At 48.0% G+C, this 27,666-nt stretch overlaps 1 long non-coding RNA gene and 1 pseudogene across 1 annotated transcript in view; both read right to left on the reverse strand.

Moving 5' to 3' along the window:
• Positions 1-27,123, reverse strand: part of LOC129473654 (uncharacterized) — a 39,399-nt gene extending 12,276 nt beyond the window's left edge. The window contains exon 1 of the long non-coding RNA XR_008654316.2: positions 26,415-27,123. This is a non-coding gene — a long non-coding RNA (uncharacterized lncRNA). The remainder of the gene's footprint in view (positions 1-26,414) is intronic.
• LOC129473894 (uncharacterized) lies at positions 5,819-6,023 on the reverse strand (annotated as a pseudogene).
• Positions 27,124-27,666: the final 543 nt, after the last annotated feature.

Below are 27,666 nucleotides of genomic sequence, written 5' to 3' on the forward strand. Positions count from 1 at the left end.
CACATGCTATAGCTCAAGACTTCTGCAGCCTCTCCTACTAATAATCACATCGTGGTGAAAACACATTCCCTGAACGTGATTACATGCCGGGCACCGTATGAGGCTCTTTGTCCAAGTTAGGCCCTTCAGTCCTCCCAAAACCCTCTCGGGTGGAGAGTCAACTGCATCTGAAAGACATGGGATTTGAACCTGGGCTGTTGGACTCCATACCCAAGTGATCTCAAAGTACAGTCCCCAGACCGGGAACATCAGCTGGGAACTTTTGAGAAATGCACATTCTCAAGCTCCACCCTAGACCTGCTAAGAAACCTGGGGCGAGGCTCTACAGCCCCTGGTTTAATATGCCCTCCGGCTGATTCTGATGCACTCTCGAATTTGAGAATTGCCATCCAAATACATTCTTTAAGTGGGTGGATTTCAATCTTTTTTTTTTTTTTTTTTGAGATGGAGTCTCATTCTGTCACCAGGCTGGAGTGCAGTGGTGCAATCTCAGCTCACTGCAACCTCTGCCTCCCGGGTTCAAGTGATTCTCCTGCCTCAGCTTCCCGAGTAGCTGGAACTATAGGCGCCTGCCACCATGCCCGGCTAATTTTTGTATTTTTAGTAGAGACAGGGTTTCAACATGTTGGCCAGGATGGTCTTGATCTGTTGACCTCATGATTTGCCAGCTTTGGCTTCCCAAAGTGCTGGGATTACAGGCGTGAGCCACCATGCCTGGCCGTTTTTCAATCTTGGGTTTTTTTTTTTTTTTTTTTTGAGACGGAGTCTCACTCTGTCACCCAGGCTGGAGTGCAGTGGCGCAATCTAGGCTCACTGCAACCTCCGCCTCCCAGGTTCAAGTGATTCTCCTGCCTCAGCCTCCCGAGTAGCTGGGATTACAGGTGCTCACCATCACGCCCAATTAATTTTTGTATTTTTAGTAGAGACAGGGTTTCACCATGTTGGCCATGCTGGTCTCGAACGTCTGACCTCAGGCCATCCACCCGCCTTGGCCTCCCAAAGTGCTGGGATTACAGGCATGGGCCACCGCGCCTGGCCAAATTTCAATCTTGACTACACAGTGGAATCACTGTGCATTAGTGACATAATGACCAGTGCTGTCCAGGACGAGAATCTCTGGGGAGAGGCCAAGGCAGCAGTATTTTTAGAAGCTCCAGATGAATGTAATGAGCATGTCACTCCATTGACATGCACTCAGGACAATAACCACCAAAGGCTCCCTGTTTGACCAGAATGTTCTAGAGGAGCAAAATGGGGCAGCCTGATTCATTTGGCTGTTCCTCAGTCCTATTGGGAATGAGAGAAGACTTGGGGTCCAGAAAGGAGAGACTCTGAGGCCCTTCTTCTTTTTTTTTTTTTTTTTTTTGAGACAGAGTCTCGCTCTGTTTCCCAGGCTGGAGTGCAGTGGTGTGATCATGGCCCACTACAGCCTTGACCTCCTGGGGCTCAAGTGATCCTCCTGTCTCAGCCTCCTGAGTAGCTGGAACTAAAGGCACATGCCACTATGCCTGGCTAATTTTTTTATTTTGCAGACACGGGGGATCTCGCTTTGTTTCCCAGTTTGGTTTTGAGCTCCTGGGCTCAAGCGGTCCTCCCACTTCAGCCTCCTAAAGTGATAGGATTACAGGCATGAGCCACTGCACTTGGCCTTAGCCCCTACTTCTTGAGAGGCCTCCATGAGGGCCCAGGAAGCCTGCAGCCCTGATGAGGCCCAGAAACCGTGGCCGTTTGTTTTGGCATTTGCCCAGCAGGCAGTTCTGTGTGGAGCTGTGGCTCTTTTGTTTGTGTGGTTTAACTGTTGGCCCAGTTTTTCCAGAGCTGATTAGATATCCCTGTGAGCAGCACATCCATTTCTAGTCCACAGGATTCCTGAAAAAGGGGCTGAAACTGTTGTTTCTCTTAGCCATGAGGCAAGTCAGAGAGGTACAGGGGGCCTGGCTCCTGCCTCTGTAACACTCTGAGCCTCGAGTTTGAGGATTCAGTGAGTCTATCGTCAGGGTCCAGTCAGGAGACAGAAACCACACCAGTGTTTTGTTTGTTTGCTTGCTTGTTTTTGAGACAAGATCTTGCTCTGTTGCCCAGGCTGGAGTGCAGTGGCATGATCTGGGCTCACTGCAGCCTCAACTTCCTGGGCTCAAGCCATCCTCCCACCTCAGCCTCCCAAGTAGCTGGGACCACAGGCATGCATTCATTCAATAAGTCTTTTTTAGTTTTTTGAGACGGAGTCTCACTCTGTTGCCCAGGCTGGAGTGCAGTGCTGCAATCATGGCTCACTGCAACCTCCGCCTCCCAGGTTCAAGCAACTCTTCTGCCTCAGCCTCCCTATTAGCTGAGATTACAGGCACCTACCACCAGGCCTGGCTAATTTTTTTATTTTTAGTAGAGACAGGGTTTCACCATGTTGGCCAGGCTGGTCTCAAACTCCTGGCCTCAGGTGGTCCACCCGCCTTGGCCTTGGGTGGCGGGGGGCTGGGGGCGTCTTTCACCCCAAGTAGGCAGGTCTGGGACTATAGGCATGAGCCACCGTGCCCGGCTTCATTCAATAGGTCTTTAGACTGGGGTGTGATGGTAAACAAAAGCAGACATTCTGCCTGCTCTCAGGAAGCTTCTAGTGGAGACACAGATATTATTCAAATTTTCATATCCAAAAAAAGCAAGCTCCAACCAACAGGTTCTTGCTGTGAAAATTGTAATCATGGGGGTTTGTTGTAAACATGGAAATGAGAGAGTCTGCTTCCTGGAGGAAGTAATGATTGCACTGGGACAGAAAAGATGAGTGGGAGTTAATTCAATGGAGAGAAGAAGGAAAAGAGGTCTGGTCAGAGGGCACAGCATGTGCAAAGGCCCTGGGGTGAGGGTTGGGGTCGTGGTGAGTGTGGGGACTGCTAGTCCTGCTCCTGAACTCCGACCAGCCCTCCCTGGCATGCAGCCCACCCGTCAAGACTCCCACCACTCCAGTTTGGAGCCGTCTAGCCAGCCCTTCCTGCATCATGCCGGAGGCCAGCCATCACCTTCTAAGTGGGTCCCAGCCTCCCACAGCTCCAGGGAACAGGGTGGGCTCAGGGGACTCTTGAGGGAGACCTGAAAAAAACCCCAAAGCTGGAAGCTGCTCCGGGGACCAATAGGGGCAGCCTGGTGGGAGAGGAAGTGGGGTAAGTTCCCAGTGAGTCTTTGGAGAGTAACTGAGTGCACCACGTAAATGAAGCCTCAAGGGAGAGGGGGGCTTGAATAGTCACCCCACCCCAGCATGAGGGCTCTGGCTGGGAGACGTGCAGTACTGAAGGCACACAAATTAACTCCCACTCCTTGACTGCATGGGAGGGCGATGACGAACGCAGGCCAAGGACAAGCATGGAAAGGGACATTGCTGTTTGGGGCAGCTTCTCAGCCTGACCCTTTCAGGAGGCCACTGGGCATTTGGAGAATGAAGTTCTGAGGAGTCACACCGTGTCTTTGTATGGGATCCGGAGAGCTTTTGGGATCAGTGGACAAGATCCTAGACTCCGAATGGCTGAAAGAGGGGAGAGGCAGAGAGCAGAAGGAAGAAAGGGAACCACCTCTTCATTGGTTCCCCGTGCCTCCTCTCTGCCCTGTTTACAGAAAACAAAGTGCCTTTGGTTGACTCTGGACTGATTCCCCCAAAGCAATTAGAGCAACCACTGTCAATTCTCCAGGAAGAACAGCTTCCCCCTCCCCCATCACGCCCCCTCCCTCCAGGCAGCAGCTGAAGGCCCAACTGGGGGCCCCATGCTTGTGTCTGTAGGGATCTGCATGCCTGGCCTGTCCCCAAGCCCCCTCCCCCACTCCAGCTAGCACTGAAAGGGTGCCCCATAGCTATTCAAGTTTCCATGAACTCAATCTAATCAAGCATTGAGGACTGTGTCATCCTCATTACTCTCCCTGGGAGCATCTGATTAGGAGGAACATCACTGAATGGGCCCCTCTGATTCCCAATGGGAAATGAGCCCCTCCCTGCCTGACCCCCCATGCCTGAGGTAGGCCTTTCAGCAGAACCACCCGACCAGAGGCTCTGGACAGAGATGATTTGGATTCCCTGAGCCTCCTTTCTGGGGCAAGGGTGAGGGTGTGTGCACAAATCCCTGTTGTGCCCTGTTGGGTTGGGGGGCCTGCAGGATGCCACCACCCATCTGCCATGCTGATTAGGTCCTGGGGCTGTTAGACAGGAGAACCGCTGAGGGGCAGGATGACATGACCCAGGGGCCAGGGGCTCAGGCAGGGACTCAGCGCCTGACAGAGGAGGTGACCCCCACTGATTTGTTTGGGGCCCCTTACCCCCTCAGCACCCACAGCACCACTCACCACCATCTCTTCTACCAGCCTCATGTACCACTTGGGTGGCAGGCGGCTGGGGGCATCTTTCACCCCAAGTGGGCAGGTCTGGGAGTGTGTTGGAGCCAGCTCACATAGGCTTGCGAGAGCAGATGGTTAAATATTCAGGAATTTAGTGAGCTGGTTGTTAAACACAGCCATCATTAAAATTAAATTAAATTATATGGACAGGGTTTCTCAACCTTTTGTTCATCCCTGCCTCCTGAGAAGATTTTCAAGACATTATTCTCCTCCAATCTCCTACCATCACTGTCCCATAAAATTTTAATATCGCAGATACTGTATATCTGCTTAAGTACTGGATAGATATCTGTGCTTTATACATAAAATGATTAAGTTTTTTGCTTTTTTTTGAGACAGAGTCTCACTCTGTTGCCCAGGCTGGAGTGCAGTGGTGCGATCATGGCTCACTGCAACCTCCACCTCCCAGGTTCAGGTGATCCTCCCACCTCAACCTCCAGAATAGCCGAGACTACAGGCGCGTACCACCATGCCTGGCTGATCTTTGTATTTCTTTGGGTAGAGGCAGGGTTTCATTATGTTGCCCAGGCTGGTCTCAAACTCCTGGGCTCCAACGATTTGCCCTCCTCAGACTCCCAAGGTGTTGGGATTACAGGTGTGAGCCACTGCACCCAGCAAGATTTTTTGTTTTTGCCCCTGTTGAGAATGCATGCTATAAACTCAGAATTAAATAAATTATATTCAAAACAAAGGTAACATACTCACAGCACAGCACTTCCTAGTTGCTTTGCTGCACTTTATACCTTTTCTCCCCTGGAGAGCTGGTTGTGCAACATTTACCAGCACCCCATTGAACGGGTCTTTTGGTGAAATAGTAGGCAGCATGAGAGGTGACTGATCTTAGTCAAAGAAAGATGGGTTTGTCTAGCAAAAACCTCACTCGAAGAAACATGGGAGGACCTGGAGAGTTCCAGTGGATGCAGGGAAGAAAGGAAGAGGAGCCGGAAGAGAGAAAGGACCCTCTGATGCTGACTCCATATTGGCAGAAGGGTGTCTCTCTGTGGACAGTTAAAAATAGCGGAAAAATATACCGTGCCCTCATGCGCTAGGAGTGTTTGTAACTAGCAATTGCTTGTTTCTTCCTCAGGTACACACCTTATACACCTTTAAAGGTCAGGGGCATAAGACTGAGACCCACTGCCCCATTTCCTCCCACGGTCTCGTGTCTAGAGGGTCCTATGGATACCTGGAGATCTTCATTCTGAACAGCACGCTAGGCCGGATGGGGAACACGGAGGAATGAATGGCCCCGCCTGGCCTTGAGAAGAGAGAGAAGACAAGCCTTCACATGAGATAAACATGCGAGCACCGCATCCTTCCTCCTCTCCAGGACTCAGTCCCCGCGCCCAGCACCCCAGTGACATGGGAGGAGTTCTCAGTGGGCCCTTTCAGCTCCCACCGTCCCAGCCTGGAAAGCTCTCCTCTTCCTTCCATCTGGACAGAGCTATGAGGACCAGCCTAGGCACCTCCTCCTGCCACTCCTCTGACCTCACTCATCTCCTATCTGCACAGCAGGATGGCCTTTTATTTTCTTTGAATTTCTTTTCATTTGGGGAAATCGCAGGGGTCAGCACATCCAGAATGCAATGGATAAGCCTCGCCCTGGGAAAACCACCTTCATGATCATAGTATTTCCCCTGCCAGGTAAGTATAGGATGGCCTTTTAAAACTCAGCCCACCTGCTTCAACCACAGCAAGGTGACATGTGAGGGGCAAAGTGTGAACCCAAATGCTGCGACATTCCTTCTCAGCTGGCAGACCACTGGCCATTACCAGCTGCTCCCAACCCCAGCCTCCTCATTTTTTTTTTTTTGAGACAGAGTTTCACTCTGTCACCCAGGCTGGAGTGCAGTGGCATACTCTTGGCTCACTGCACCCTCTGCCTCCTGGGTTCCAGCAATTCTCCTGCCTCAACCTCCCAAGGAGCTGGGACTATAGTCATGCACTACTATGCCCGACTAATTTTTGTATTTTTAGACCAGGCTGGTCTCGAACTCCTGACCTCAGATGATCCACCCACCTCAGCCTCCCAAAGTGCTAGGATTACAGGCATGTAATCCTCCTCATTTTTTTTTCTTTTTTTATTTGAGACAGTGTTTCGCTCTTGTTGCCCATGCTGGTGTGGAGTGGTGTGATCTCAGCCCACAGCAACCTCCACCTCCCAGGTTCAAGTGGTTCTTGTGCCTCAGCCTCCGGAGTAGCTGGGACTACAGGCATGCACCACCACGCCCAACTAATTTTTTTTTTTTTTGTATTTTTAGTACAGATGGAGTTTCACCATGTTGGCCAGGCTGGTCTCAAACTCCTGGTCTCAGGTGATCCGCCCACATCAGCCTCCTAAAGTGTGGAATTACAGGCGTGAGCCACCGTGCCCAGCCTCATTTTTTTTTTTTTTTTTTTTTGAGATGGAATATCGCTTTGTTGCCAAGCTGGAGTGCAGTGGCTCGATCTCGGCTCACTGCAACTTTTGCCTCCTGGGTTCAAGCGATTATCCTGCCTCAGCCTCCCGAATAGGTGGGACTACAGGTGCCTGCCGCCACGCCCAACTAATTTTTGTATTTTTAGTAGAAATGGGGTTTCACCACGTTGGCCAGCATGGTCTCGATCTCTTGACCTGGTGATCCACCCGCTTTGGCCTCCCAAAGTGCTGGGATTACAGGCCTGAGCCACCGCGCCTGGCCTTTTTGTTTTCTTTATTTTCCAAAACTGTTATCTTAGACTCTTCATCTTTAAAATAGGAATAAGGCTGGGCACGGTGGCTCACGCTAGTAATCCCAGCACTTTGGGAGGCCGAGGCAGGCGGACCGCCTGAGGTCAGGAGTTCAAGACCAGCCTGGCTAACATGGTGAAAACCTGTCTCTACTAAAAATACAAAAATTAGCCGGGTGTGGTGGTGGGTGCCTGTAATCCCAGCTACTTGGGAGGCTGAGGCAAGAGAATTGCTTGAACCTGGGAGGCAGATGTTGCAGTGAGCCCAGACTGCGCCATTGCACTCCAGCCTGGGCAACAGAGCGAAACTCTGTCTCAAAAAAAACCCCAAAAAACAGGAATAAGGCCTGCAGCACCCAGGCTAGGGTGAAAACACATGAGCTAATGTGCTGCACACATAGTAGGACACTAAACTGTGTCCCCCAAATTCATATGTTGAAGTCTTAACTCCCAGTACCTTTGAATGTGACTATTTGGAGATAGTACCTTTAAAGAGGCAATTAAGTAAAATGAGGCCATTAGGGTGGGTCCTAATCCAGTATGGCTGGTGTCCTTATAAGAAAAGGAAGTGTGGACATGCAAGGAGACCCCAGGGGTGCATGTGCACAGAGGGATGACCGTGTGAGGAGGCAGTAAGAGGACAGCCGTCTGCAAGCAGGGACAGAAGCCTCAGGAGAAACCAACCCTGCTGGCACCTCGATCTTAGACGCCCAGATTCCAGAACTGTTAGAAAATAAATTTCTATTGTTGAAACCACCCAGCCTGTGGTATTTTGCCATGACAGTCCTGGCAAAATAATACAGTCTTTCAGAAGCACCTATTCTTTCTGCCTTTAATTTGCTTTGGCTTTGTTTTACGTGCAGCCTTGTTTCATTTGCTTGTAAGTGACTTGAGGGCGACATCCAGGAAGGAGTATCTTTTCCTGTGTCCCCACAGGGTACAGTTCAATGCCAGGCACAAAGTGCACAGAATCAGACTTTTGTCCTCACTGCCAGCTTTGCCCACCTGCTGACAAGGGTCGGGGGGACCCAAGCTGCTATCCACCAGGGTGCTTTTCAAAATTCAAGTCATAGAAATAATTTAGGGAGCCACTTGAGTACTTTTTGGAAATAATGAGACAGAACAGCAGATAATAGAAAATGCCAGGGTGTTTCTCGGGCAGTAAAAGTGTTACTTCCTGCAACTTTGTTTGATTTTACATATTTATAAATAGAATAATTACAAATTATCCTAAGAGCTATGATTATGTTTGTGTGTCTGATTACTGCTTGTGGCGTTAAATACATTTCTTAAAAAAAAAAAAAAATAGAGACAGGGTCTCACTATGTTGCCCAGGCTGGTCTTGAACTCCTGGGCTCCAGTGATCCTCCTGCCTCAGCCTCCCAAAGTGCTGGGATTACAGGGGAGAGCCACTGCACCTGGCCTAAATGCATTTCTTACTGTGAGTTTCAGCCCCAAAATTTTGAAAACACTGACCTACCAGTGTTTTCCAATTGCCTTTAGAGTGAGTTTGTGGTTAAAAAGCTAGTCAGGGCTGGGCGCAGTGGCTTACACCTGTAATCCCAGCACTTTGAGAGGCCGAGGCGGGCTGATCACCAGGTCAGGAGATCGAGACCATCCTGGCCAACATGGTGAAACCCCATCTCTATTAAAAATACAAAAATTCGCTGGGCATGGTGGTACATGCCTGTAATTCTAGCTACTTGGGAGGCTGAGGCAGGAAAATCGCTTGAACCAGGGAGTCAGAGGTTGCGGTGAGCCGAGATTGTGCCACTGCACTCCAGCCTGGGGACAGAGTGAGATTCCATCTCAAAAAATAAAATAAAATAAAATTTAAAAATAAAGCTAGTCAGCTCTTGGGGAGGCTTGGGGTCTATGGGGGTGAGGGCTGGGCCTCCAGGGCAAGGACTTGAAATGGATCTAAGTCACTCTGTCCAGGCAAAGAGCCATGGAGCCCTGTCTTTGGGTTCTTTCCTCTTGTGTCCTGGGGCAAGTGACATGACTTGCCTGTGCAAGTGCTTCAATGTCCCTGTGCCTCAATGTCCCTCTTTGTGCCTCAATGTCCCTACCTGTAGAAGGGATTTAAAAAATCTATCATAGGGGTGCTGTGAGGATTACCAGGAGCTGAAGAACCTGAAGGCCCTTGCTGATGTCAGAGGTGGTTTGTTATTTCACCATTTCATGCAAGTCTGTCTGCTCTAGGAGGGGAATTGTTTTCTTGCTCTTGCACCTCAGGAGAAAGGAACACACATATCCCTCACCCCTTGGAATCCCTGGCTGGGGCTAGGCCAGGGGCTCAAGAGTACCCAGAAAAGTATTTCAAAAGCTCAATTCCAAGGTGAGACTCTCCTAAGGGTTTAATGCAAGTAAAATCAAGTTCTGGAAAACTTTCAAAGCAGCTTCCTAAGGGGAGTCAAAGTCCTAAGAGATCAGGAGGAGGAGTCATCCACCAGCCTCTGTCCAGGGAACAGGAGATCTGGGCTGGCTGCCACCCCTTCCTACTCTGTTCCCAGGAACACTGCCTATGAGCCCTGAGTCACTACTAGAAGCCACCCTGGGCCTACGGGGAGCACAAAGCTGGGCCCACGGGGAGCACAGAGCTGGGACAGCTCTCCCTCAAGGTGGTCTTTGGACTTGGTTGCCCAGTAAACCCAGCCCTCAGCAGGCTGCTTCTCTCCACACTGTGCCTCCCTTCTCAGGGCTGACAACGCTTGGAAACCCATGCTGGCAAACCTGCTTCCAAGCAGGGAACTTGGACATAAGTAGAATATCAGGAATTCCTGGAGGATTTACAATCCAGAAACTGGGACAGGTGTAGGTAGATGACTCCCACCCACGACCCCATCTCTGAACCTGCCTCCAGCTCTGGCACAGTTCTCTTCTCTCTGTCTTCCCAGAGCCACGTCTAGGTCACCATCCCCACCCCCACCCCCTCGTTCAGAGCAGACAGCACCGGTTACAGAGCCGGGAGCCCTGTTTCCAGACCTTTCTCAGCCTCTTACCCTCTGTGTGACCTCGGGCGGCCCACTTCACCTCTCTGGGACTCAGTTTCCTCATCTGTAAAACAGGTGGATTTGATTGGTTCTTGATTTTTTTTTGTAAGGGTTATATATTTTACTGTTCTTTCTAAAATTCTAGGACATGAACCAGAGGAGCTGAAACTACGCTGGTTTCCTTCCCCAAATAGAGAAATGGGTATCTGCATTCCTGGGGATGCAGCTGGAGTTTCCAAACCGTCAGATCAATTTCTGGGGCTTGGAATCTGGTTGGTGGGGCAGGGGATGGGCATCCTTTCCATAGCTTGCACCAGGAGGGTGCGGACTCTGGACTGCAAAGGGTGTGCCCTAGTTTGCAGCGGGCAGGGAGAATGGTTGTTCCCCACACAGCAGCTGCATTCCACCCCAGAGTGGGGAAATGGGGAACTTCTCTTGGGCAGCTCTCACTAGTATCCTCCCTTCTTCACCTCTATCTCAACTCAGAGGTCCTCTGGCTTATTTGGTGGAGATGCCCATTGTCCAGGGTTAATCAGGGGACCTCCCAAACTCCACTCACTCAGATCTGCCTCCAGATCATTCCTGACCTTCACACCTCCTCACCAATCAAACTGATTTTTAATTAATTAATTTTTAATTTTTTTTTGAAATGGAGTCTCCCTCTGTCATCCAGGCTGGAGTGCAATGGCGTGATCTCGGCTTACTGCAACCTCTGCCTCCCAGGTTCAAGCAATTCTCCCACCTCAGTCTCCCGACTAGCTGGGATTATAGGCACCCACCACCATGCCCAGCTAATTTTTGTGTTTTGTAGAGACGGGGTTTCACCACGTTGGTCAGGTTGGTCTTGAAATCCTGATCCGCCTACCTTGGCCTCCTAAAGTGCTGGGATTACAGGAGTGAGCCACCACGCCTGGTCCCAAACTGATCTTTGTGAGTCAGGAAGCCAGCAGACATTTAGCTCCTCTGACTCAGAATTTCGTATGTTGAAACTGGTCCTCAAGAAAAGTCACTCACGCCTGTAATCCCAACACTGTGGGAGGCCGAGTTGGGAGGATCACTTGAGCCCAGGAGTTTGAGATCAGCCTGGCCAACATGATGAGATCCCATCTCTACAAAAAATACAAAAATTAGCTGGGCATGGTGGTATGTGCCTGTAGTCCCAGCTGCGGAGGAAGCTGAGATGGGAGGATGGCTTGAGCCCGGGAGGTCAGAGCTGCAGTGAGCTGTGATTGCGTCACCGCACTCCAGCCTGGGCGACAGAGCGAGACTCTGGGGGGAGGCTCCAATCTGCTGCCTTTCCCTCTTTCCTCCACACCAGACGTTCAATGATTTAATCTTTCACCCATTCAGTGTGTGCTGGGCATCTGATCCATGCCCTGCTTTGCTGGGTGCTGGGATAAGGAGGTCAATTCTTCCGTGGGTGTTTAGTGCCTGATGGACAGCAGTAGGAACTCTTCTTACACATCCCTTCCTTCTCGCCTCCCCTACCCCCAGCTTCCAGACTCACTTCCAAGGACAGCACCTGTGTCTTGTGCATCTTTGTTTCTCAGCACCCAGCAAGTGTTTGTCACCTAAGAGGCCTTTGACATATTGCAGATTACATTTGAGTGGACAAATAGAGGAAGTGGTTTATGCCTGAAGCTAAGTCTTAACTTTGTTATTTATGGACAACAAAAGATGGAGAAAATACTTAAGGCTAGATACTGGGTTACAAAGTATGTGCTGCTCTCCGACAGAGGACAATTTGGCCATGTCTATCAAAATTATAAATGCATGCACTGTCTGACCCAGCAATTCCACTTTTAGGAATTTATTTGACAGATGGATGCTCACACATGTGAACTGATATACATGCAATGGTAGTGACTGTAGTATTGTTTGCATCAGATTGGAAATAACGTAGCCTGAGCAACATAAACCCTGTCTACACAAAAAAATTTTAAAAATTAGCTGGGTGTAGTGGTGTGTGCCTGTAGTCCTAGCTACTCAGGAGGCAGAGGTGAGAGGATTGTTTGAACCCAAGAGTTGGAGGCTGCAGTGAGTGATGATTGTGCCACTGCACTTGAGCCTGGGTACAGAGTGAGACCCTGTTTCTTTTAGAAAAAAAAAAAAAATTGGAAATACCTTAAATGTTCATCTATGGGGCTTACGTTAATAAATCATGGTACACCTGTCTATACAGAGCAGACTCCAATACTATTGAAAAAAAAATAAGAAAGCTGTCTTGAGCATAAATAGGAGGAAGATACACTTTTGAGTTTAAGAGTTTAAAAGGAAGGTAAAGCCAGGCACAATGGCCTGCACCTGTAGTCCCAGCTGACTAGGGACTGAGGTGGGAAGGCTGAGGTGGGAAGATTGCTTGAGCCCAGGAGTTTGAAACTATCCTGGGCAACATAGGGAGACCCCAGCTCAAACAAATTTTAAAAAGGAGAAGGTGAGGACAGTGTATATAGCTCATTATTCTTTGTGTAAAAAATGGGGAGATGGGCTGGGTGCGCTGGCTCACACCTGTAGTCCCAGCACTTTGGGAGGCTGAGGGGGCGGATCACAAGGTTAGGATTTTGAGACCAGCCTGGCCAGCATGGTGAAACCCCGTCTCTGCTAAAAATACAAAAATTAGCCGGGCATTGTGGCATGCACCTGTAGTCCCAGCTACTCGGGAGGCTGAGGCAAGAGAATCGCTTGAACCCGGGAGGCGGAGGTTGCAGTGAGCCGAGATCGCGCCACTGCACTCCAGCCTGGGCTACAGAGCAAGACTTTGTTGCAAAAAAAAAAAAAAAAAAAAAAAAAAAAGTCAGGAGATGAGGAAGGAATACACTTAAATATACCTGCATTTGTTTAGATAAAGCATAAAAAACCTTTCATGGAGGACATACAAGAAACAGGTAACAGTGGGCAATTTAGGGATGAAAAATAGGCTAGTGGGAGAACGGGGTGGAAAGAAATCTTTCCAGTGAATCGCATTTGAATCTTTTGAATATTGTATCATGTAAATGTGTTATCTATTACAAATAAAAAATTATAAAGACTCTGAGGCAATATGGAAAAATGCTTATAAGTTGGAAATGGATTAAAAAATGATGTACTATATATTCAGTAGGATTACAACCCTATATAATAAATGCATGTTAAGATTTCTGTCGGTAGAAGAAACATTCTAGGGAATCTTTCTTTCTTTCTTTCTTGTAATTTTTTCCTTAAATTTCAATAATATACATATGTTGTTTTCATTATTAGAAAAAACTAGTGACATAGGAAATACTAAGAGAATTGTCCATTCCGCATAATCTCAATTATTATTATTATTTTTTGAGATGGAGTCTCGCTCTGTTGCCCAGGCTGGAGTACAGTGGCTCTATCTTAGCTCACTGCAACCTTCGCCTCCTGGGTTCAAGCAATTCTCCTGCCTCAGCCTCCTGAGTAGCTGAGATTACAGGCACAAGCCACCATATCGGGCTAATGTTTCATATTTTTTGTAGAGATGGGGTTTCACCATGCTGGCCAGGCTGGTCTCAAACTCCTGATCTCGTGATCCACCCACCTCTGCCTCCCAAAGTGCTGGGATTACAGGCGTGAGCCACCGCGCCCCACCTGCGTTATCTCAATTATTAAACAAGGTATTGAAAAAGACTGGAAGGAAATGTGCAAGATGTTTCCAGTGATTGACTCTGGGTATCAGATAATAGGTGATTTTAAGAATATGGCAGTGATCTCGTGCTACTTTCATCATGGACAGACAGAAGGACTCAAGAGAGGGAGAAAGGAAGGGAGGGAGAAAGAAAGGGAGTGAATTAGTAAAGGGAATTCTTGAAAATCACAGTTGTGTTAGGATAGTAAGATTATGGTTATTTTTGTTGCTTTGTTCAGTTTTCCAAACTTTTCATTATGTGGTTTTGTTGTTATTTTAGCAGGAACAAAACCCTCACTGTTGCAGAGCGGGATTCCACTCCCCAAAGTCCTGCTGATTTGTGTTAAAGAGTTAGAACTCCTAATTGCTTGTTATTCACTCCAAGTACGGAGGCTCAGGAGTTACTTAGGCGATAGGAAATTGCTACCAGTAACATGTTCCTGGGGAAAGAAAGCAAAATATCAGAGCACCCTTAAGCCTTTAAAATGTCTCAGCAAACACTTCATGGAGCCCTGGTTGCCAGGCTTGGTGCTGGGGGAGTACAAAGATAGGAAGACCCAGTTGCTGCCCAACCTGAGCGCCAGCCTTCTATGGCATCCTAGGGCAAGGGGCATCCTCAAGGAGGTCTGAGCAGAGGCTGCAAGACCTAACCCTGTAGGAAGTGGCCAACTTTACCAATGGACAAAATTAGGCCTGTCCAAGGGTCAAAGCCTCATTGGTCCCCACCTGTCTTGCCATTGTGAGCACATGGCCACCCAGAATCTTCTTGGTGAGAAAACACCACTAATGATTACAAAGCAAACTGCCCAATGGTTTTGCTCATTCAAACTCAAGAGACCTGGATTCTGGTTCTGGATCTGCCATTAAGCAGCTGTGAGATGTTGGAAAAATCATTTCACCTTGTAAGCCTCAGGCTCCTCAATCTGTAAAATGCAGAGAATCATAATAATAATGAATCATTTCTGCTCTTTCCACCTCACAGAGTTTTTGTGACGATCAGGTGATGCAGTGTACGTAGAAGCATGCTTTTTTTTTTTTTTTGAGACAGTCTCACTCTGTTGCCCAGGCTGGAGTGCAGTGGTGCGATCTTGGCTCACTGCGACCTCTGCCTCCCGGGTTCAAGCAACTCTTCTGCCTGAGCCTCCCGAGTAGCTGGGATTACAGGTGTTCGCCACCACACTCGACTAATTTTTTTGTTGTTGTTGTATTTTTAGTAGAGACGGGTTTCACCATATTGGCCAGGCTGGCGTCGAACTCCTGACCTCAAGTGATCCGCCTGCCTCAGCCTCCCAAAGTGCTAGGATTATAGGCATGAGCCACCACAACACCCGGCCATGAAGCACTTTAAAAGTGTAAAGGGGTTGAGGCGGGCGGATCACCCGAGGTCAGGGGTTCGAGACCATACTGGCCAACACGGTGAAACCCCAGCTCTACCAAAAATACAAAAATTAGCTGGGTGTGGTGGCGGGTGCCTGTAGTCCCAGCTACTTGGGAGACTGAGGCAGGAGAATTGCTTGAACCTGCGAGACAGAGATTGCAGTAAGCCAAGATCATGCCACTGCACTCCAGCCTGGGCAATAAGAGTGAAACTCTACCTCAGCAACCACGAAAAAGTGTAAAGGATGTCAAATGATGAATGGATAAATAAAATGTGGTATATCCATACAACAGAATATTATAAAAGGCCATAAAAAGGAATGCAGTCCTGATAGATGCTACAACATGGATGGACCTTGAAAACGTTACACTAAGAGAAAGAAGCCGGACACAAAAGACCACATACGTATGCTTCCATTTATATGAAATACTCAGAATAGACAAATCCATTGAGGCAGAAAGCAGATCTGTGGCTGCCAGGGGCTGGGAGGAGGGAGGAATGGAGAGTGGCTGCTTAATGGGTACAGGATTTCCTTTTGAGGCGATGAAAATATTCAGAAACTAGACAGTGGTGATGACTGCAAGACACTGTGAATATACTAAATGTCACTGGATTGTACACTTTGTTTGTTTGTTTGTTTTCTTTGTGTGAATTGTACACTTTAAAATGGTTAAAATGGTAAATCTTATGTGTCTTTTACCAGTTTTTAAAAACTGAAAAAGGTAGAAATGATGGCTCAAATCTGAGTTTATTATGATGATTATTTCCACAATTAATAATCAAAAGAATAAGTGTCCAGAATTTCTTCCTCCGTTTTAGGGCAGAGAAAGAAGTGACTTGAAAAACAAAGCAAAAGGCAATCCCACCCTGAAAGTGTGCAGAGCTCCAGAGACAGGCACCGTTCAGGCTCAGCCCAGGAGAAGTGTGGCCAGAGGGGAAACCCGGAGTGGCGAGGCCAGGGAAGCACTGACCTGGGAATTTCAAATTCCATCTGCGTGGGCTCACCCTTTAATTTGGTGGCTGTGTGATCCCTCGGGGGAGATTTAATCCCCAGCTTCCTGCGCCCACACTGTTTCCCAGCCAGATTGGAAGACCGTGCTTCCTGGTTCCTGCCTGAGGGCAAAGGGGCAGCTTCCTGAACCAAAAGGGGCACACGCCTGGCTTAGCTCCTGAGTGACCCCAGGGCTGGAGGCACTCTTGGATGAAGACTTTTTGGTGACAATGATGTGCAACATTTTTATGATGATGAAGTGACATAACAAGAGCAATTTACCCACAGGACGCTCAGATGCACAAGGAAGATATTCTCTCTTTCTTCCTGTTACTGATTCAATCTCTCCCACGAGCCCCACTTCGGGATGTCGGAGCTGGGAAGGGAAGGGGACAATTTGCCAAGTAGGTGCCTTGGTCTACTCCCATTTGAAGTGTATCTAACGGGTAAACACTCAGTCGCCACGTGAATAGGGACATTTCTCCCTTCCCTACCCCCTTGTCTCCATGCCACCTTGGAGAGGGGTCACACATGGAACCTACCGGTTCCTTGCCCCTTTCCCTTCTTCCCCTACAACACACCGGGACCTGAAGAGCAGACCCTTTGTCTCTGCCTAAGACACTTTGTCTCTTCCTAGGCTTCTCTGACCAGAAGCAGCAACTGGGGCACTGGTTCAAAATATTTATTCCCGGCTGGGCGCCGTGGCTTACGCCTGTAATCCCAGCACTTTGGGAGGCCGAGGCGGGCTGATCATTTGAAGTCAGGAGTTCGAGATCAGCCTGACCAACATGGTGAAACCCTGTCTCTACTAAAAATACAAAAAAATTAGCGGGGCATGGTGGCACATGCCTGTAGCCCCAGCAAGCTACTCAGGAGGCTGAGGCAGGAGAATCACTTGTACCCGGGAGGTGGAGGTTGCAGTGAGCCGAGAGACAGAGTGAGACTCTGTCTCAGAAAAAAACAAAACAAAACAAAAAACCATAAAATAAAATATTAATTCCCTGTGCCTACCCTGGAAAGTCTGATTAAGTAGATTTGAGGAGAGACCCAGAATCCATGTTTTTTAGTTCTCTCCCAGAAAGTTAGAGACACACTGCTCTATGCCATATACTGAGTTCTCTCCAGCAAGGCTTACAGTAACCTCAGTGGCCAAATCCTTCAGGCCGACTTGTTAAGGGAACAGGAACTTCAAACACTGTAAGACAATTCCCTCTGCCTCAAAGCCTGGCTTTGAAGGTTATTGTTTACAAGGAGCTCCCACCCCACCCCGCTGCCAGATAAAGGAAACTTGTTAGTTGAGGGAAAGCAATGCCTTTGTCTTTCAAACTGGTATCTGTTCCTCTTTTAATGCAGGGAACCTGTCAATTCTGGGCTGGGGAGCCCCGGGGGCCAAGGTGACTAAAGGAGTTATGCTTTCAAAAATGTATTTTAAAATATCCCTTCACTAACAATAATATCTAACATTCACTGAGAACTTAACTATGTGCAAAGTATTGTGTTACATGCACTCATGGATTCTCTCCTTTAATCCTCACAACCTTATACTGCAATTACCCCCAAGTTTACAGATAAGGAAAGTGTGAAGCATATAGAGGTTAAAAACAACTTGCCTGGGATCACTGTCCTTCCGGGAGAAGCCAGGATTTGAGCTGAGTCTGTGTAACTCTAAAAGTTCTCTAAGATCCCCTTACCTACTTGATCCTACTTGATCCTTCTGCCTTTGCCTCCCAAAGTACTGGGATTACAGGTGAGAGACCATGCCCGGTCTTAGCCTTTAATTTTCAATTCGTAAAAATCTGCAGGGGCTGGGCACAGTAGCTCATTCTTGTAATCCTAGCTAGCACTTTGGGAGGCTGAGGCGGGCAGATCACTTGAGGTCTGGAGTTCTCAGGATCTTAGAATCACTAAGATCCCGTTCCCTACTTGAGTTTGAGGCCTTTTGGAAACCATCTGGCCCAGCTTTCATATTTTATAGCTGTGGAGATACAGGCTTGTACCCAGTAGGAAAATGACTTGCCCAGGGACACACAGCTAGTCAGCAGCAAGGCTGGAAATGGAACCCAGGCCTGGACTCCTGATCTAGTGCTCCTCCCTTCAGCCTTGGTGCCTCCATTCTGGCATTTGATGTGCCATCCTGGATATTCAGGAATTGCCACTGTTCTGAGCTGCTGAACTCCCTGAGGAATGTGGAGGTCTTCAGGGGACTGAGGTCTGCCCCACAGGTTTCACAATTTCACTGAGTTCTTAAAATGAGTGGGGCCCATCCAGGGCATTGCTTCAATGTCATTGCCCCATAAACTCTATTCCTTGATTTCTAATGTGCACATTTCTTGGTTATGACTCTGCAAACTCTTTATAGTCTAATTCTCTTTGTTCTGCAGATTTTTTTTTTTTTTTTTTTTTTTCACAGAGTCTCACTCTCTAGCCCAGGCTGGAGTGCAGTAGCATCATCTCGGCTCATTGCAATCTCTGTTTCCCGTGTTCAAGCAATTCTCATACCTCAGCCTCCCAAGTAGCTGGACTACAGGTGCCCGCCACCACGCCCAGATAATTTTTGTATTTTTAGTAGAGATGGGGTTTCGCTGTGTTGGCCAGGCTGGCATCAAACTCCAGACCTCAAGTGATCCACCTGCCTTGGCCTCCCAAAGTGCTGAGATTACAGGCATGAGCCACTGTGCCCAGCCCCTGAAGATTTTTAGGAACTGAAAATTGAAATTTTGACCTCCAGTCAAAAAGCTTCTGGGATCTTTGTCCCAGCCCATTTCACAACCTGAAAGTGGGAGCTCTGACTCCCCAGTAGAAGAAGAAAGGGAGTTCACAAATGTTTAGCGAGCAGCTGTGATAAACTTGAGCCTGTGTTAAACCTTTGGACAGAGTTATTGCATTTAATTCTCACCCTTGCCCTGCAAGGTTGGTACTTTTTATTTTTTTTGATACAGAGTCTAACTCTGTCACCCAGGCTGAAGTGCAGTGGCACAATCTCAGCTCACTGTAACCTCCGTCTCCCGGGTTCCAGCAGTTCTCCTGCCTCAGCCTCCCAAGTAGCTGGAACTACAGGTGCCCACCACTATGCCTGGCTAATTTTTGTATTTTTAGTAGAGACAGGGTTTCACCATGTTGGCCACGCTGGTCTCGAACTTTTGGCCACAGGTGATCCGCTCACCTCAGCCTTTCAAAGTGCTGGGATTATAGGCTTGAGCCACCACATCCAGCCAGTTGGTACTATTATCTTCATTTTACAGATGAAGAAATCAAAGCTCATTGAGCCTTGCCTGTTGGAGTCCAGCAATTTTGTATCTAGGACACCATGAAGCCCTTTTTTTTTTTTTTTTTTTTGAGACAGAGTCTTGCTTTTCCACCCAGGCTGGAGTCCAGTGGTGAGATCTTGGCTCACTGCAATCTCTGCCTCCCAGATTCAAGCAGTTCTCTTGCCTAACCTCCCAAGTAGCTGGGATTACAGGTGTGCACCACCACGCCTGGCTTATTTTTGTATTTTTAGTAGAGACAGGGTTTCACCATGTTGGCCAGGTTGGTCTCGAACTCATGACCTTGTGATCCACCTGCCTTGGCCTCCCAAAGTGCTGGGATTACAGGTGTGAGCCACCACGCCCGGCCCACCATGAAGCCTTAAAGAGTGAAACGTTATCTGTGAGTCTTAGTAAAGTTCTCTCTACATCAACTGCAGGGGTTGCTTGGGGGACTCTTTGCCTTTAGGCTCATCTCCTTACCTACTGGTACCCCCATCTGCTGCCAGACATGGTTCCCCTTCATCTGCCCTTGCTCCAGATCCTCCCCTGGGTTGGCAGTTCCTGATTATGTCCTGCTATTATCTGGAGGTCACACTTATGCCCATCTCAGCTTTCATTTTCTGGTGTGGAGGAGTAAACAGCCTTAATGGGGAGGTGTCTTGAAAATGTCAATCACTGCATGTCCCGCCCAAATCCCTTCTAGGGGACTTCTCGCATCCAAAAGGGCCCTCCAGGGCCCCAGCTGATTGCTCTGCGACGGACACCTGACCAAGGTCAGTTCAGGTGTAATTAGTCCAGCTACTTGTGCTTTATGGGACCTTGCTTAGCAAAGAGGAGCTGTATTAATTAGACATCTTTTCGGGAACGTTGGAACCAGGCACTGATCAGTAGTGGCACCTGTATCATAGGCTGTGATGTATATAGAGAACTAGAAAGTAGGAAAGGGCCTAATGAACCAGTGAACTGACGAATTAAAAAACCAAGCCCATGCCTATGAAATGAGAAAAGAATAGAGTATATGCGCAGAGAGTAACAGAGAAGTTATAAATACTTGTGTGTGTGTATGTGTATGTGTGTATGCATATATACATACGTGTGTGTGTGTGTATATATATACAACAATTGCCATGAGGCCACGCCGTGCAGAAGTTGCTGTTCTTTGATTCCCATGAGCCCCTCTGAATCCTTCCATAAAGCCTAAAACCCCCTTTTCCTGAGATAAAGTGGATGGGTTTCTTTTTTTCCTTTTTTTAATTTTTTTGAGATGGAGTCTCGCTCTGTTGCCCAGGCTGGATTGCATGATCTCAGCTACTGCAATCTCTGCCTCCCGGGTTCCAGTGATTCTCCTGCCTCAGCCTCTCAAGTAGCTGGGATTACAGGCAAGCACCACCACAGAATGCTAATTTTTTTTTTCTTTTCTTCTTTTTTTCCTTGAAACCAAAGAGGCTTCGTCTAGAGTAGGAGGAAACTTGAAATAATTTACAAGGCTTGAACTTCTTTACAACTGACAAAGGAACCTGTGGGTTAAGAGTTCCCAAAGGACTCCAACCAACACGTCACATGGAGCAGCTTTTTTTTTTTTTTTTTTTTTTTAAGACAGAGTGTTGCCCAGGCTGGAGTGCAATGGTGTGATCTTGGCTCACTGCAACCTCCGCCTCCTGGGTTCAAGCAATTATCCTGCCTTAGCCTTCTAAGTAGCTGGGATTACAGGTACCTGCCACCACGCCTGGCTAATTTTTTGTACTTTTAGTAGAGAAGGGGTTCCACTACGTTGGCTAGGCTGGTCTCGAACTCCTGACCTCAAGTGATCCTCCCACTTTGGCCTCCCAAAGTGCTGGGATTATAGGCGTGAGCCACCACTCCCGGCCCTGGAGCAGCTTTTAAGCACAGTAAAAAGTGGTGTCATATAGTTATCTATTGTTGTGAATGACACCATCCCAAACTTGGAGGCTTAGATAACAACCATCACTTCTTTTGCTCATAAATACTTGGGGCAAGGCTTGGTAGAGACAGCTTGTTTCTGCTCCACTTGGCATCAGCAGGGGAATTCAAAGGCTAGAGTGGAATCACGGAAGCCTCAATCACTCACTCATTTGCTCGCATTTGAGGACTGGTGCTGGCTGAAAGGGGCCCTGGCTGGGGCTGTCCACCAGACACCTACACATGGTCTCTCCATGTGGTTTCTCCCCTTCCTTGTGGCATGGTAATTGGGTTGCAAGAATAAGCACTCCTAGAGGACTGGGTGGAAACCATATCACCTTTTATGACCCAGCCTTGGAAGACACGATTTAAGAGGAGAGAGCATAAATGATGGGTGGAGTGTTAACATTACGTTGCATGTTGGATGGGAGATATTGCAGTGCTTGTTTTTGGAAAATGTAATCTGTCGCATATAGCTAATGAGCTACAGATGTTAGGAGGATGGAGAGAGTGGAGAAAGCCCCTGGCCCACATGCAGACAACTGCATATAAAATGTAGCAGCAGATTAAGAGGCTGATAAAGCTGCTGCTGCAGAGAGGAGACAGAACTCTAAAAAGGATATGTGACACACAGAGCGCAGACACACTTAGTGCAGGTGCAGCTGCCTAGCTGACCTCGGTAACGCCTGAAGCTCTCACTATTCAACAGCAAAGAATGTTGAACCTGAGCCCTCTGTTAGGAAGTTAAGCATGGGGTGATATATTTTGGAAGGATTTACATCAGAAATTATTAAAATAATGTTTTGGGTTTTAAATGGATTACTTCAATGACATGAGATTAACTTTCCTTTATAATAATAGATAAATATTACTACAGTATCCAATAAATATTTTATGTTTTACCTTCCAATGAGAAAGAGCAACCTACCTTATAGACCTTTTTAAGACATCATTCCAGGCCAGGCGCAGTGGCTCACACCTGTAATCCCAGCACTTTGGGAGTCCAAGGTGGGCGGGTCACCTGAGGTCAGGAGTTCAAGACCAGCCTGGCGAACATGGTGAAACCCCATCTCTACTAAAAATACAAAAATTAGTTGGGCGTGGTGGCACACATCTGTAATCCCAGCTACTTGGAGGCTGAAGCAGGAGAATCACTAGAACCCAGGAGGTGGAGGTTGCAGTGAGCTGCAATCATAGCACTGCACTCCAGCCTGGGTGACAGAGCAAGACTCTGTCTCAGAAACAAAAAAAGATATCATTTCATCATCTTCCAGCCTCTATTGATATTGAAGATAAGTCTGTTGTTACTGTATTTGAGTTCCTTTGTAGGTCATCTCTTATTTCCCCAGAGGCATGTAAGATTTTTCTTTTTGTCTTTGGTGTACTGCATTTGCGCATATATGTGTGTCTACCTGTGGAATTAGAAAAATGAATCTGCTCAGGGCTCAGTATGATTCTTCATTCTGATGATACATGTTCTATAATAAAGAATTTGTCTGGTTTTCCCGGGAAGGAGCTTCTAAACTCTTGGAATTTCTGAAGAAATAGAAATGTCTTGGTTAATAATGGTGGGACCCTCAGACCACACCTGGATTTATGCTAATGAGATGACTCAGGGTAAGAGGTGGTCACACCAGAATGGCCAACTATGTGGTTACAGGGTTGGAGATTTGAGCCATGTGACGTCAGTCCAACCTTCTTCAGGGAAAGGAGGTAGGCTGGAGATTGAGTTCAATCTCATGACCAATGATTTAATCAATCATGCATACATAATGCAACCTCAAAACCCTGGATACCCAAAGCTCGGGTGAATCTCCTGGTTAGTGAACACATCAGTGTGCTAGAAAAGCAACATGTTGGCCGGGTGCAGTGGCTCACGCCTGTAATCCCAGCACTTTGGGAGGCCGAGGTGGGTGGATCACCTGAGGTCAGGAGTTTGAGACCAGCCTGGCCAAGATGGTGAAACCCCATCTCTACTTTAAAAATACTAAAATTAGCCAGGTGTGGTGGCACGAGCCTGTAGTCCCAGCTACTCAGGAGGCTGAGGCAGGAGAATCGCTTGAACCCAGGAGGCAGAGGTTGTAGTGAGCCGAGATTGCGCCACTGCACTCCAGCCTGAGTGACAGAGTGAGACTCCGTCTCAAAAAAAAAAAAAAAAAGAAAGAAAAGAAAAGCAACATGTCCTGATTTCACAGGCGGCATGGAAGCTCCATGTTTGGGATGCTCCCCGACCTCACCCTATGTTTCTCTTCATTTGGCTGGCCCTGATTTGTATCCTTATAATAAAACTGCAATTGTAAATATAGCACTTTTGTGAATTCTGTGAATTATGTCAGCAAATTATGGAAGCTGAGGGGGTCGTGGGACCCTTGAATTGGTAGCCAGTTCATGAGAAGTGTGATTGGCCTGAGGACCCCTGATCTTGCAGCTGGCATCTTTGTAGAGCAGTCTTACTGGGGACTGCGCGCTTAACCGGTGGAGTCTGCGTTAACTCCAGGTGGTTACTGCCAGAATTGCACAGCAGTAGGGCTTGTGTCTTTCTTCACTTCAGAAAGATTTGTGTTAGACACATCTGCCCAGTAAATACTATACTGGGTTGCTGAAAAACTTGTAATGACTCTTTGTTGCCTGTTGTTCCAATGGGAGCGCACCCTGGCACCTCTGCCTAGCATCAAAGACATGCCACTAACTATGGGAGAAATAATGTCTTACCTTTAATGCTAAAATAAGACAGTATAAAAAGAGGCATTATTGGTGCTCTGCCCAGATCTTCTCAGATCTCTCAGGTTCCATTCTCTCTCCCAGTTTCTGTGTGATTTTGTTTCTAAGAGCCATGCACCTGTGACTCTTTTTGGAGGATTACTCCAGGGCTACTGGAACTGCTTCACCCAGGTTCAGAAACTAGTTGCTTACGTCCCCTTAGAGCAGTACTTAGCCCGTCTTAAGTACTTAACCAATTTGACAGCTGTGGAAACATGAAAGCCCAGCTTCCTTGCCTTGAGATAAACTCTGAGGTATAATTTAAACTCCAGGCAGGCTGAGCCCAGGACTTTGCCTGAAATTATAGCCTTTCTTGGCTTCGTCTTCTCCTCTGTCCTGCTCTCCAAACTCCTTTTATGGATTCTCCTAGGAACACTTCCTTAATAAATCACTTGCTCACAGTCCTCGACTCAGGGTCTACTTCTGGGGAACCTATCCTGAAACAGCTCCCAGTTATTCACTAGCAAACAGGTTGCCATGTGACTTGCAGTGTCTGGGAAGAGGAGGAATCTATTCCTCAGCCCCCACTGAGTCAAGCTCGGCCATGTGATGTGCTTTGAACAATGGAATGTGATTAAAAAAAAAAAATACAGTATGCCATACATTACTTGACTCCTCAGATTCATCACATGCTACTGGAATTGGTCTTTTCTCTGGGGAAATACCATGATAAGGGCTATTCCTTCAGCCTGGGTCTCAGAACAAGACAGGTCAAGCATAACCACAGCTGACAAACAGCTAACAGGTAATATGAACAAGGACAAACCTTTATTATTTTAAGACACAGATTTTGGGGTTGCTTCTGCAGCCTAACCTAAAAGATATAATACAGGCAGCATAGCATAGTAGTCAAGAGCATGCACCCTGGAGTTACACAGCTTGGGGTCAAAGCCAAGCTCTACTACTTACTAGCTGTATAACCTTGGCCAAGTTACCTGAGCCTCAGTTTCTCCATTTGTAAAATGGGGATATTAATGATATCCACCTCATAAGGTTATTGTGGTGATCAAATGAGTTAACATATATAAAGTGCTTCAAATAGTGCCTGGCATATGTTTAATAAATATTAACCAAAGTGCTACAGTTATGAACTGACATGGTTCATTCCCAAATTTCCAATGTTTTCTCCTACAACCACTGAACTTGTTGGTTGCCTCCTGTAATGGGTTAAATATTTGTGTCCTCCCAAACATTCACATGTTGAAATCCTGACCCCTAATGTGATAGTGTAAGGAGGTGGGGAGGTTGGGCCTCTGGGAGGTAATAAAGTCACGAGGAAGGAACCCTCGTGAATGGGATTAATGCCCTTATAAAAGGGATCCCAGGGAACTCTTGGACTCTCTCTTTCTTCCATATGAGGATATAACAAGACTGCAACCCAGAAGAGGGCCCTCGCCAGAACCCAACCATGCTGGCACCCCCATCTTGGACTTGCAGTCCCCAGAACTGTAAGAAATACATTTCTGTTGCTTATAAGTCACTCAATCTATGGTACTTGGTTATAGCAGCCCGAATCGATTAAGACATCTCCCCAGCATCCCTTCCACTCTTCCCACAACTCTCAATTTGCATTTGGGGATTGATGTGGTTCTGAGGAAACTGATTTCGTTGAGCCTTAATGTGGCCTCATATGAGCCAAACAACCAGTAGTGTGCTGGTAAACCAGCTCCCAGGAGGGTGGGGAGAGAAGCCCGTTTCCATGCTGTAAATACTCCCTCATGGACAATCTCAAGCTACCAGTGGTTTAACAACTGGCTGGGCAAAGTTCCCAAATATTTAACAATTGCCTGGTAAGCCAGTACTAGTAGGCTCCAGCACACCACATGCCACCCCTCTAGCCGTAAGTGCAAGCTGTTCCAATCAGTGTGATGCTCAGGACTTTTGCAACTCTCATCAAACACAAACAATTCCCCTGCATGTTTCATCTGCATGCAGATGCGTTTGTGCCATGCTTTACGCATGCTCCGTGTGCGGCCAGCAAGATGTGATGGGGTGTGCAGTGGTATGTGGGCTTTGTTGGGCGTGGAGAGATGAGTGTCATTTGTGTGCTGTGTGTGGAGGTGAGTGCTAGTGTATCTAAAAAGAGCTTTCAATACGCATCAGGTTGGACATATGAAATTTCCAGTATTTGATCAGTTTTGATCTACATAAAGGGCAATTTCATATGATTCAACCTAATAGATCAAATACACATGAACATATGTCAGAAGGAGGAAGGATGGAAGGAAGAAGGTGGAGGTGGAGGAGGATGTAGATCCTACCAGAAGCAAATCCGAAGTATGAGCATTTGGAGTTTTAAAAGCGATGTTAATCCCTCAATCCAAAAAAGTATTAATTTTGGACAATTCACTACTTTACTGTCCTAATTCAGCTATATAACCTCTTGGAAGCATCATATTATACCATACAAGCTTACCTAACACCTTCATTTTTCCAGCCTTGGTGAGAAATTCAGAAAGGTCTCTGGGGAAAGATTTCGGTGAGCACCTTCTGATAGGTTTTGGGGGGACCCTCAGGGTCCCGCTATCCAGGGAGCTCGGTTTCCCCGCGGTGTTTTTCTCCGTCAATTCGCTGGCAACCAGCGGGGCGTTGGAGACCCGGGTGGGGCGGGCTCCCTCACCTCCGGGACCCCCGGGGAACTCAGCGGCGAGGCGGGTTAACGACTCCCATCTAGGCGGGCCGGGAGGATGAAACGAGGAAATACACGGATGACAGGAGCCACAATTTTTTTTTTTTTTTTGAGACTGAGTTTCATTCTTGTTGCCCAGGCTGGAGCGCAATGGCGTGATCTCGGCTCACTGCAACCTCTGCCTCCCAGGTTCAAGCGATTTTCCTGCCTCAGCCTCCCGAGTAGCTGGGATTACAGGCGCCCGCCACTATACTCAGCTACTTTTTTGTATTTTTGGTAGAGACGAGGTTTCACTATGTTGGCCAGGCTGGTCTCGAACTCCTGACCTCGTGATTTACCGCCTCGGCCTCCTAAAGTGCTGAGATGACAGGCGTGAGCCACCGCGGCCGGCCTCATGTCTTCATTTTTATTCCCAATAGTTCCCTGGTTGGTTAGGAGTCAATATTAAGTGGTAAGAGGTAAACGGCGGCCGGAGCTGAGGAGACGAGCAGCGACCGTAGCGTTGCCGCGGCGGGGTCCCCGGCCCCCGCCTCCCCCTCGGTGGGCGTGGCCGCTTCCCAGAATGCCCCGCCTCCCCCTCGGTGGGCGTGGCCGCTTCCCAGAATGCCCCGCCTCTCGCGGCGCGGTAGCTCCGGCGCTGGACTCCCGCCAGGTCACGCAGCCTGAGGTCACGCAGCCTGAGGTCACGCAGCCTGAGGTCACGCAGCCTGAGGTCACGCAGCCTGGGCCCCAGCCGCGCCTCTGCCCTCAGCGCCTCGCTGCGCAACACACACACACGTGCGTGGCGTGCAGACTCGGACACGTCACGCCCGGCGCACATACACTAGCACTCACCTCCGTACACAACACCCAAATGACACAAGTCTCTCTGAGCCCAACAAAGCCCACGCACCACTGCACACCCCGACATCTTGCTGGCCGCACACACAGCATGCGCAAAGCGCCGCACAAACGCATCTGCACGCAAATGACACACACATCTCAGCCTCCACACCAAACACAACTCACAATATATACGCAACACTCAACTCTGCTCACC

The sequence above is a fragment of the Symphalangus syndactylus genome, chromosome 23 (genome assembly GCF_028878055.3).
Source record: "Symphalangus syndactylus isolate Jambi chromosome 23, NHGRI_mSymSyn1-v2.1_pri, whole genome shotgun sequence".
Classification (NCBI taxonomy): Eukaryota; Metazoa; Chordata; class Mammalia; order Primates; family Hylobatidae; genus Symphalangus; species Symphalangus syndactylus.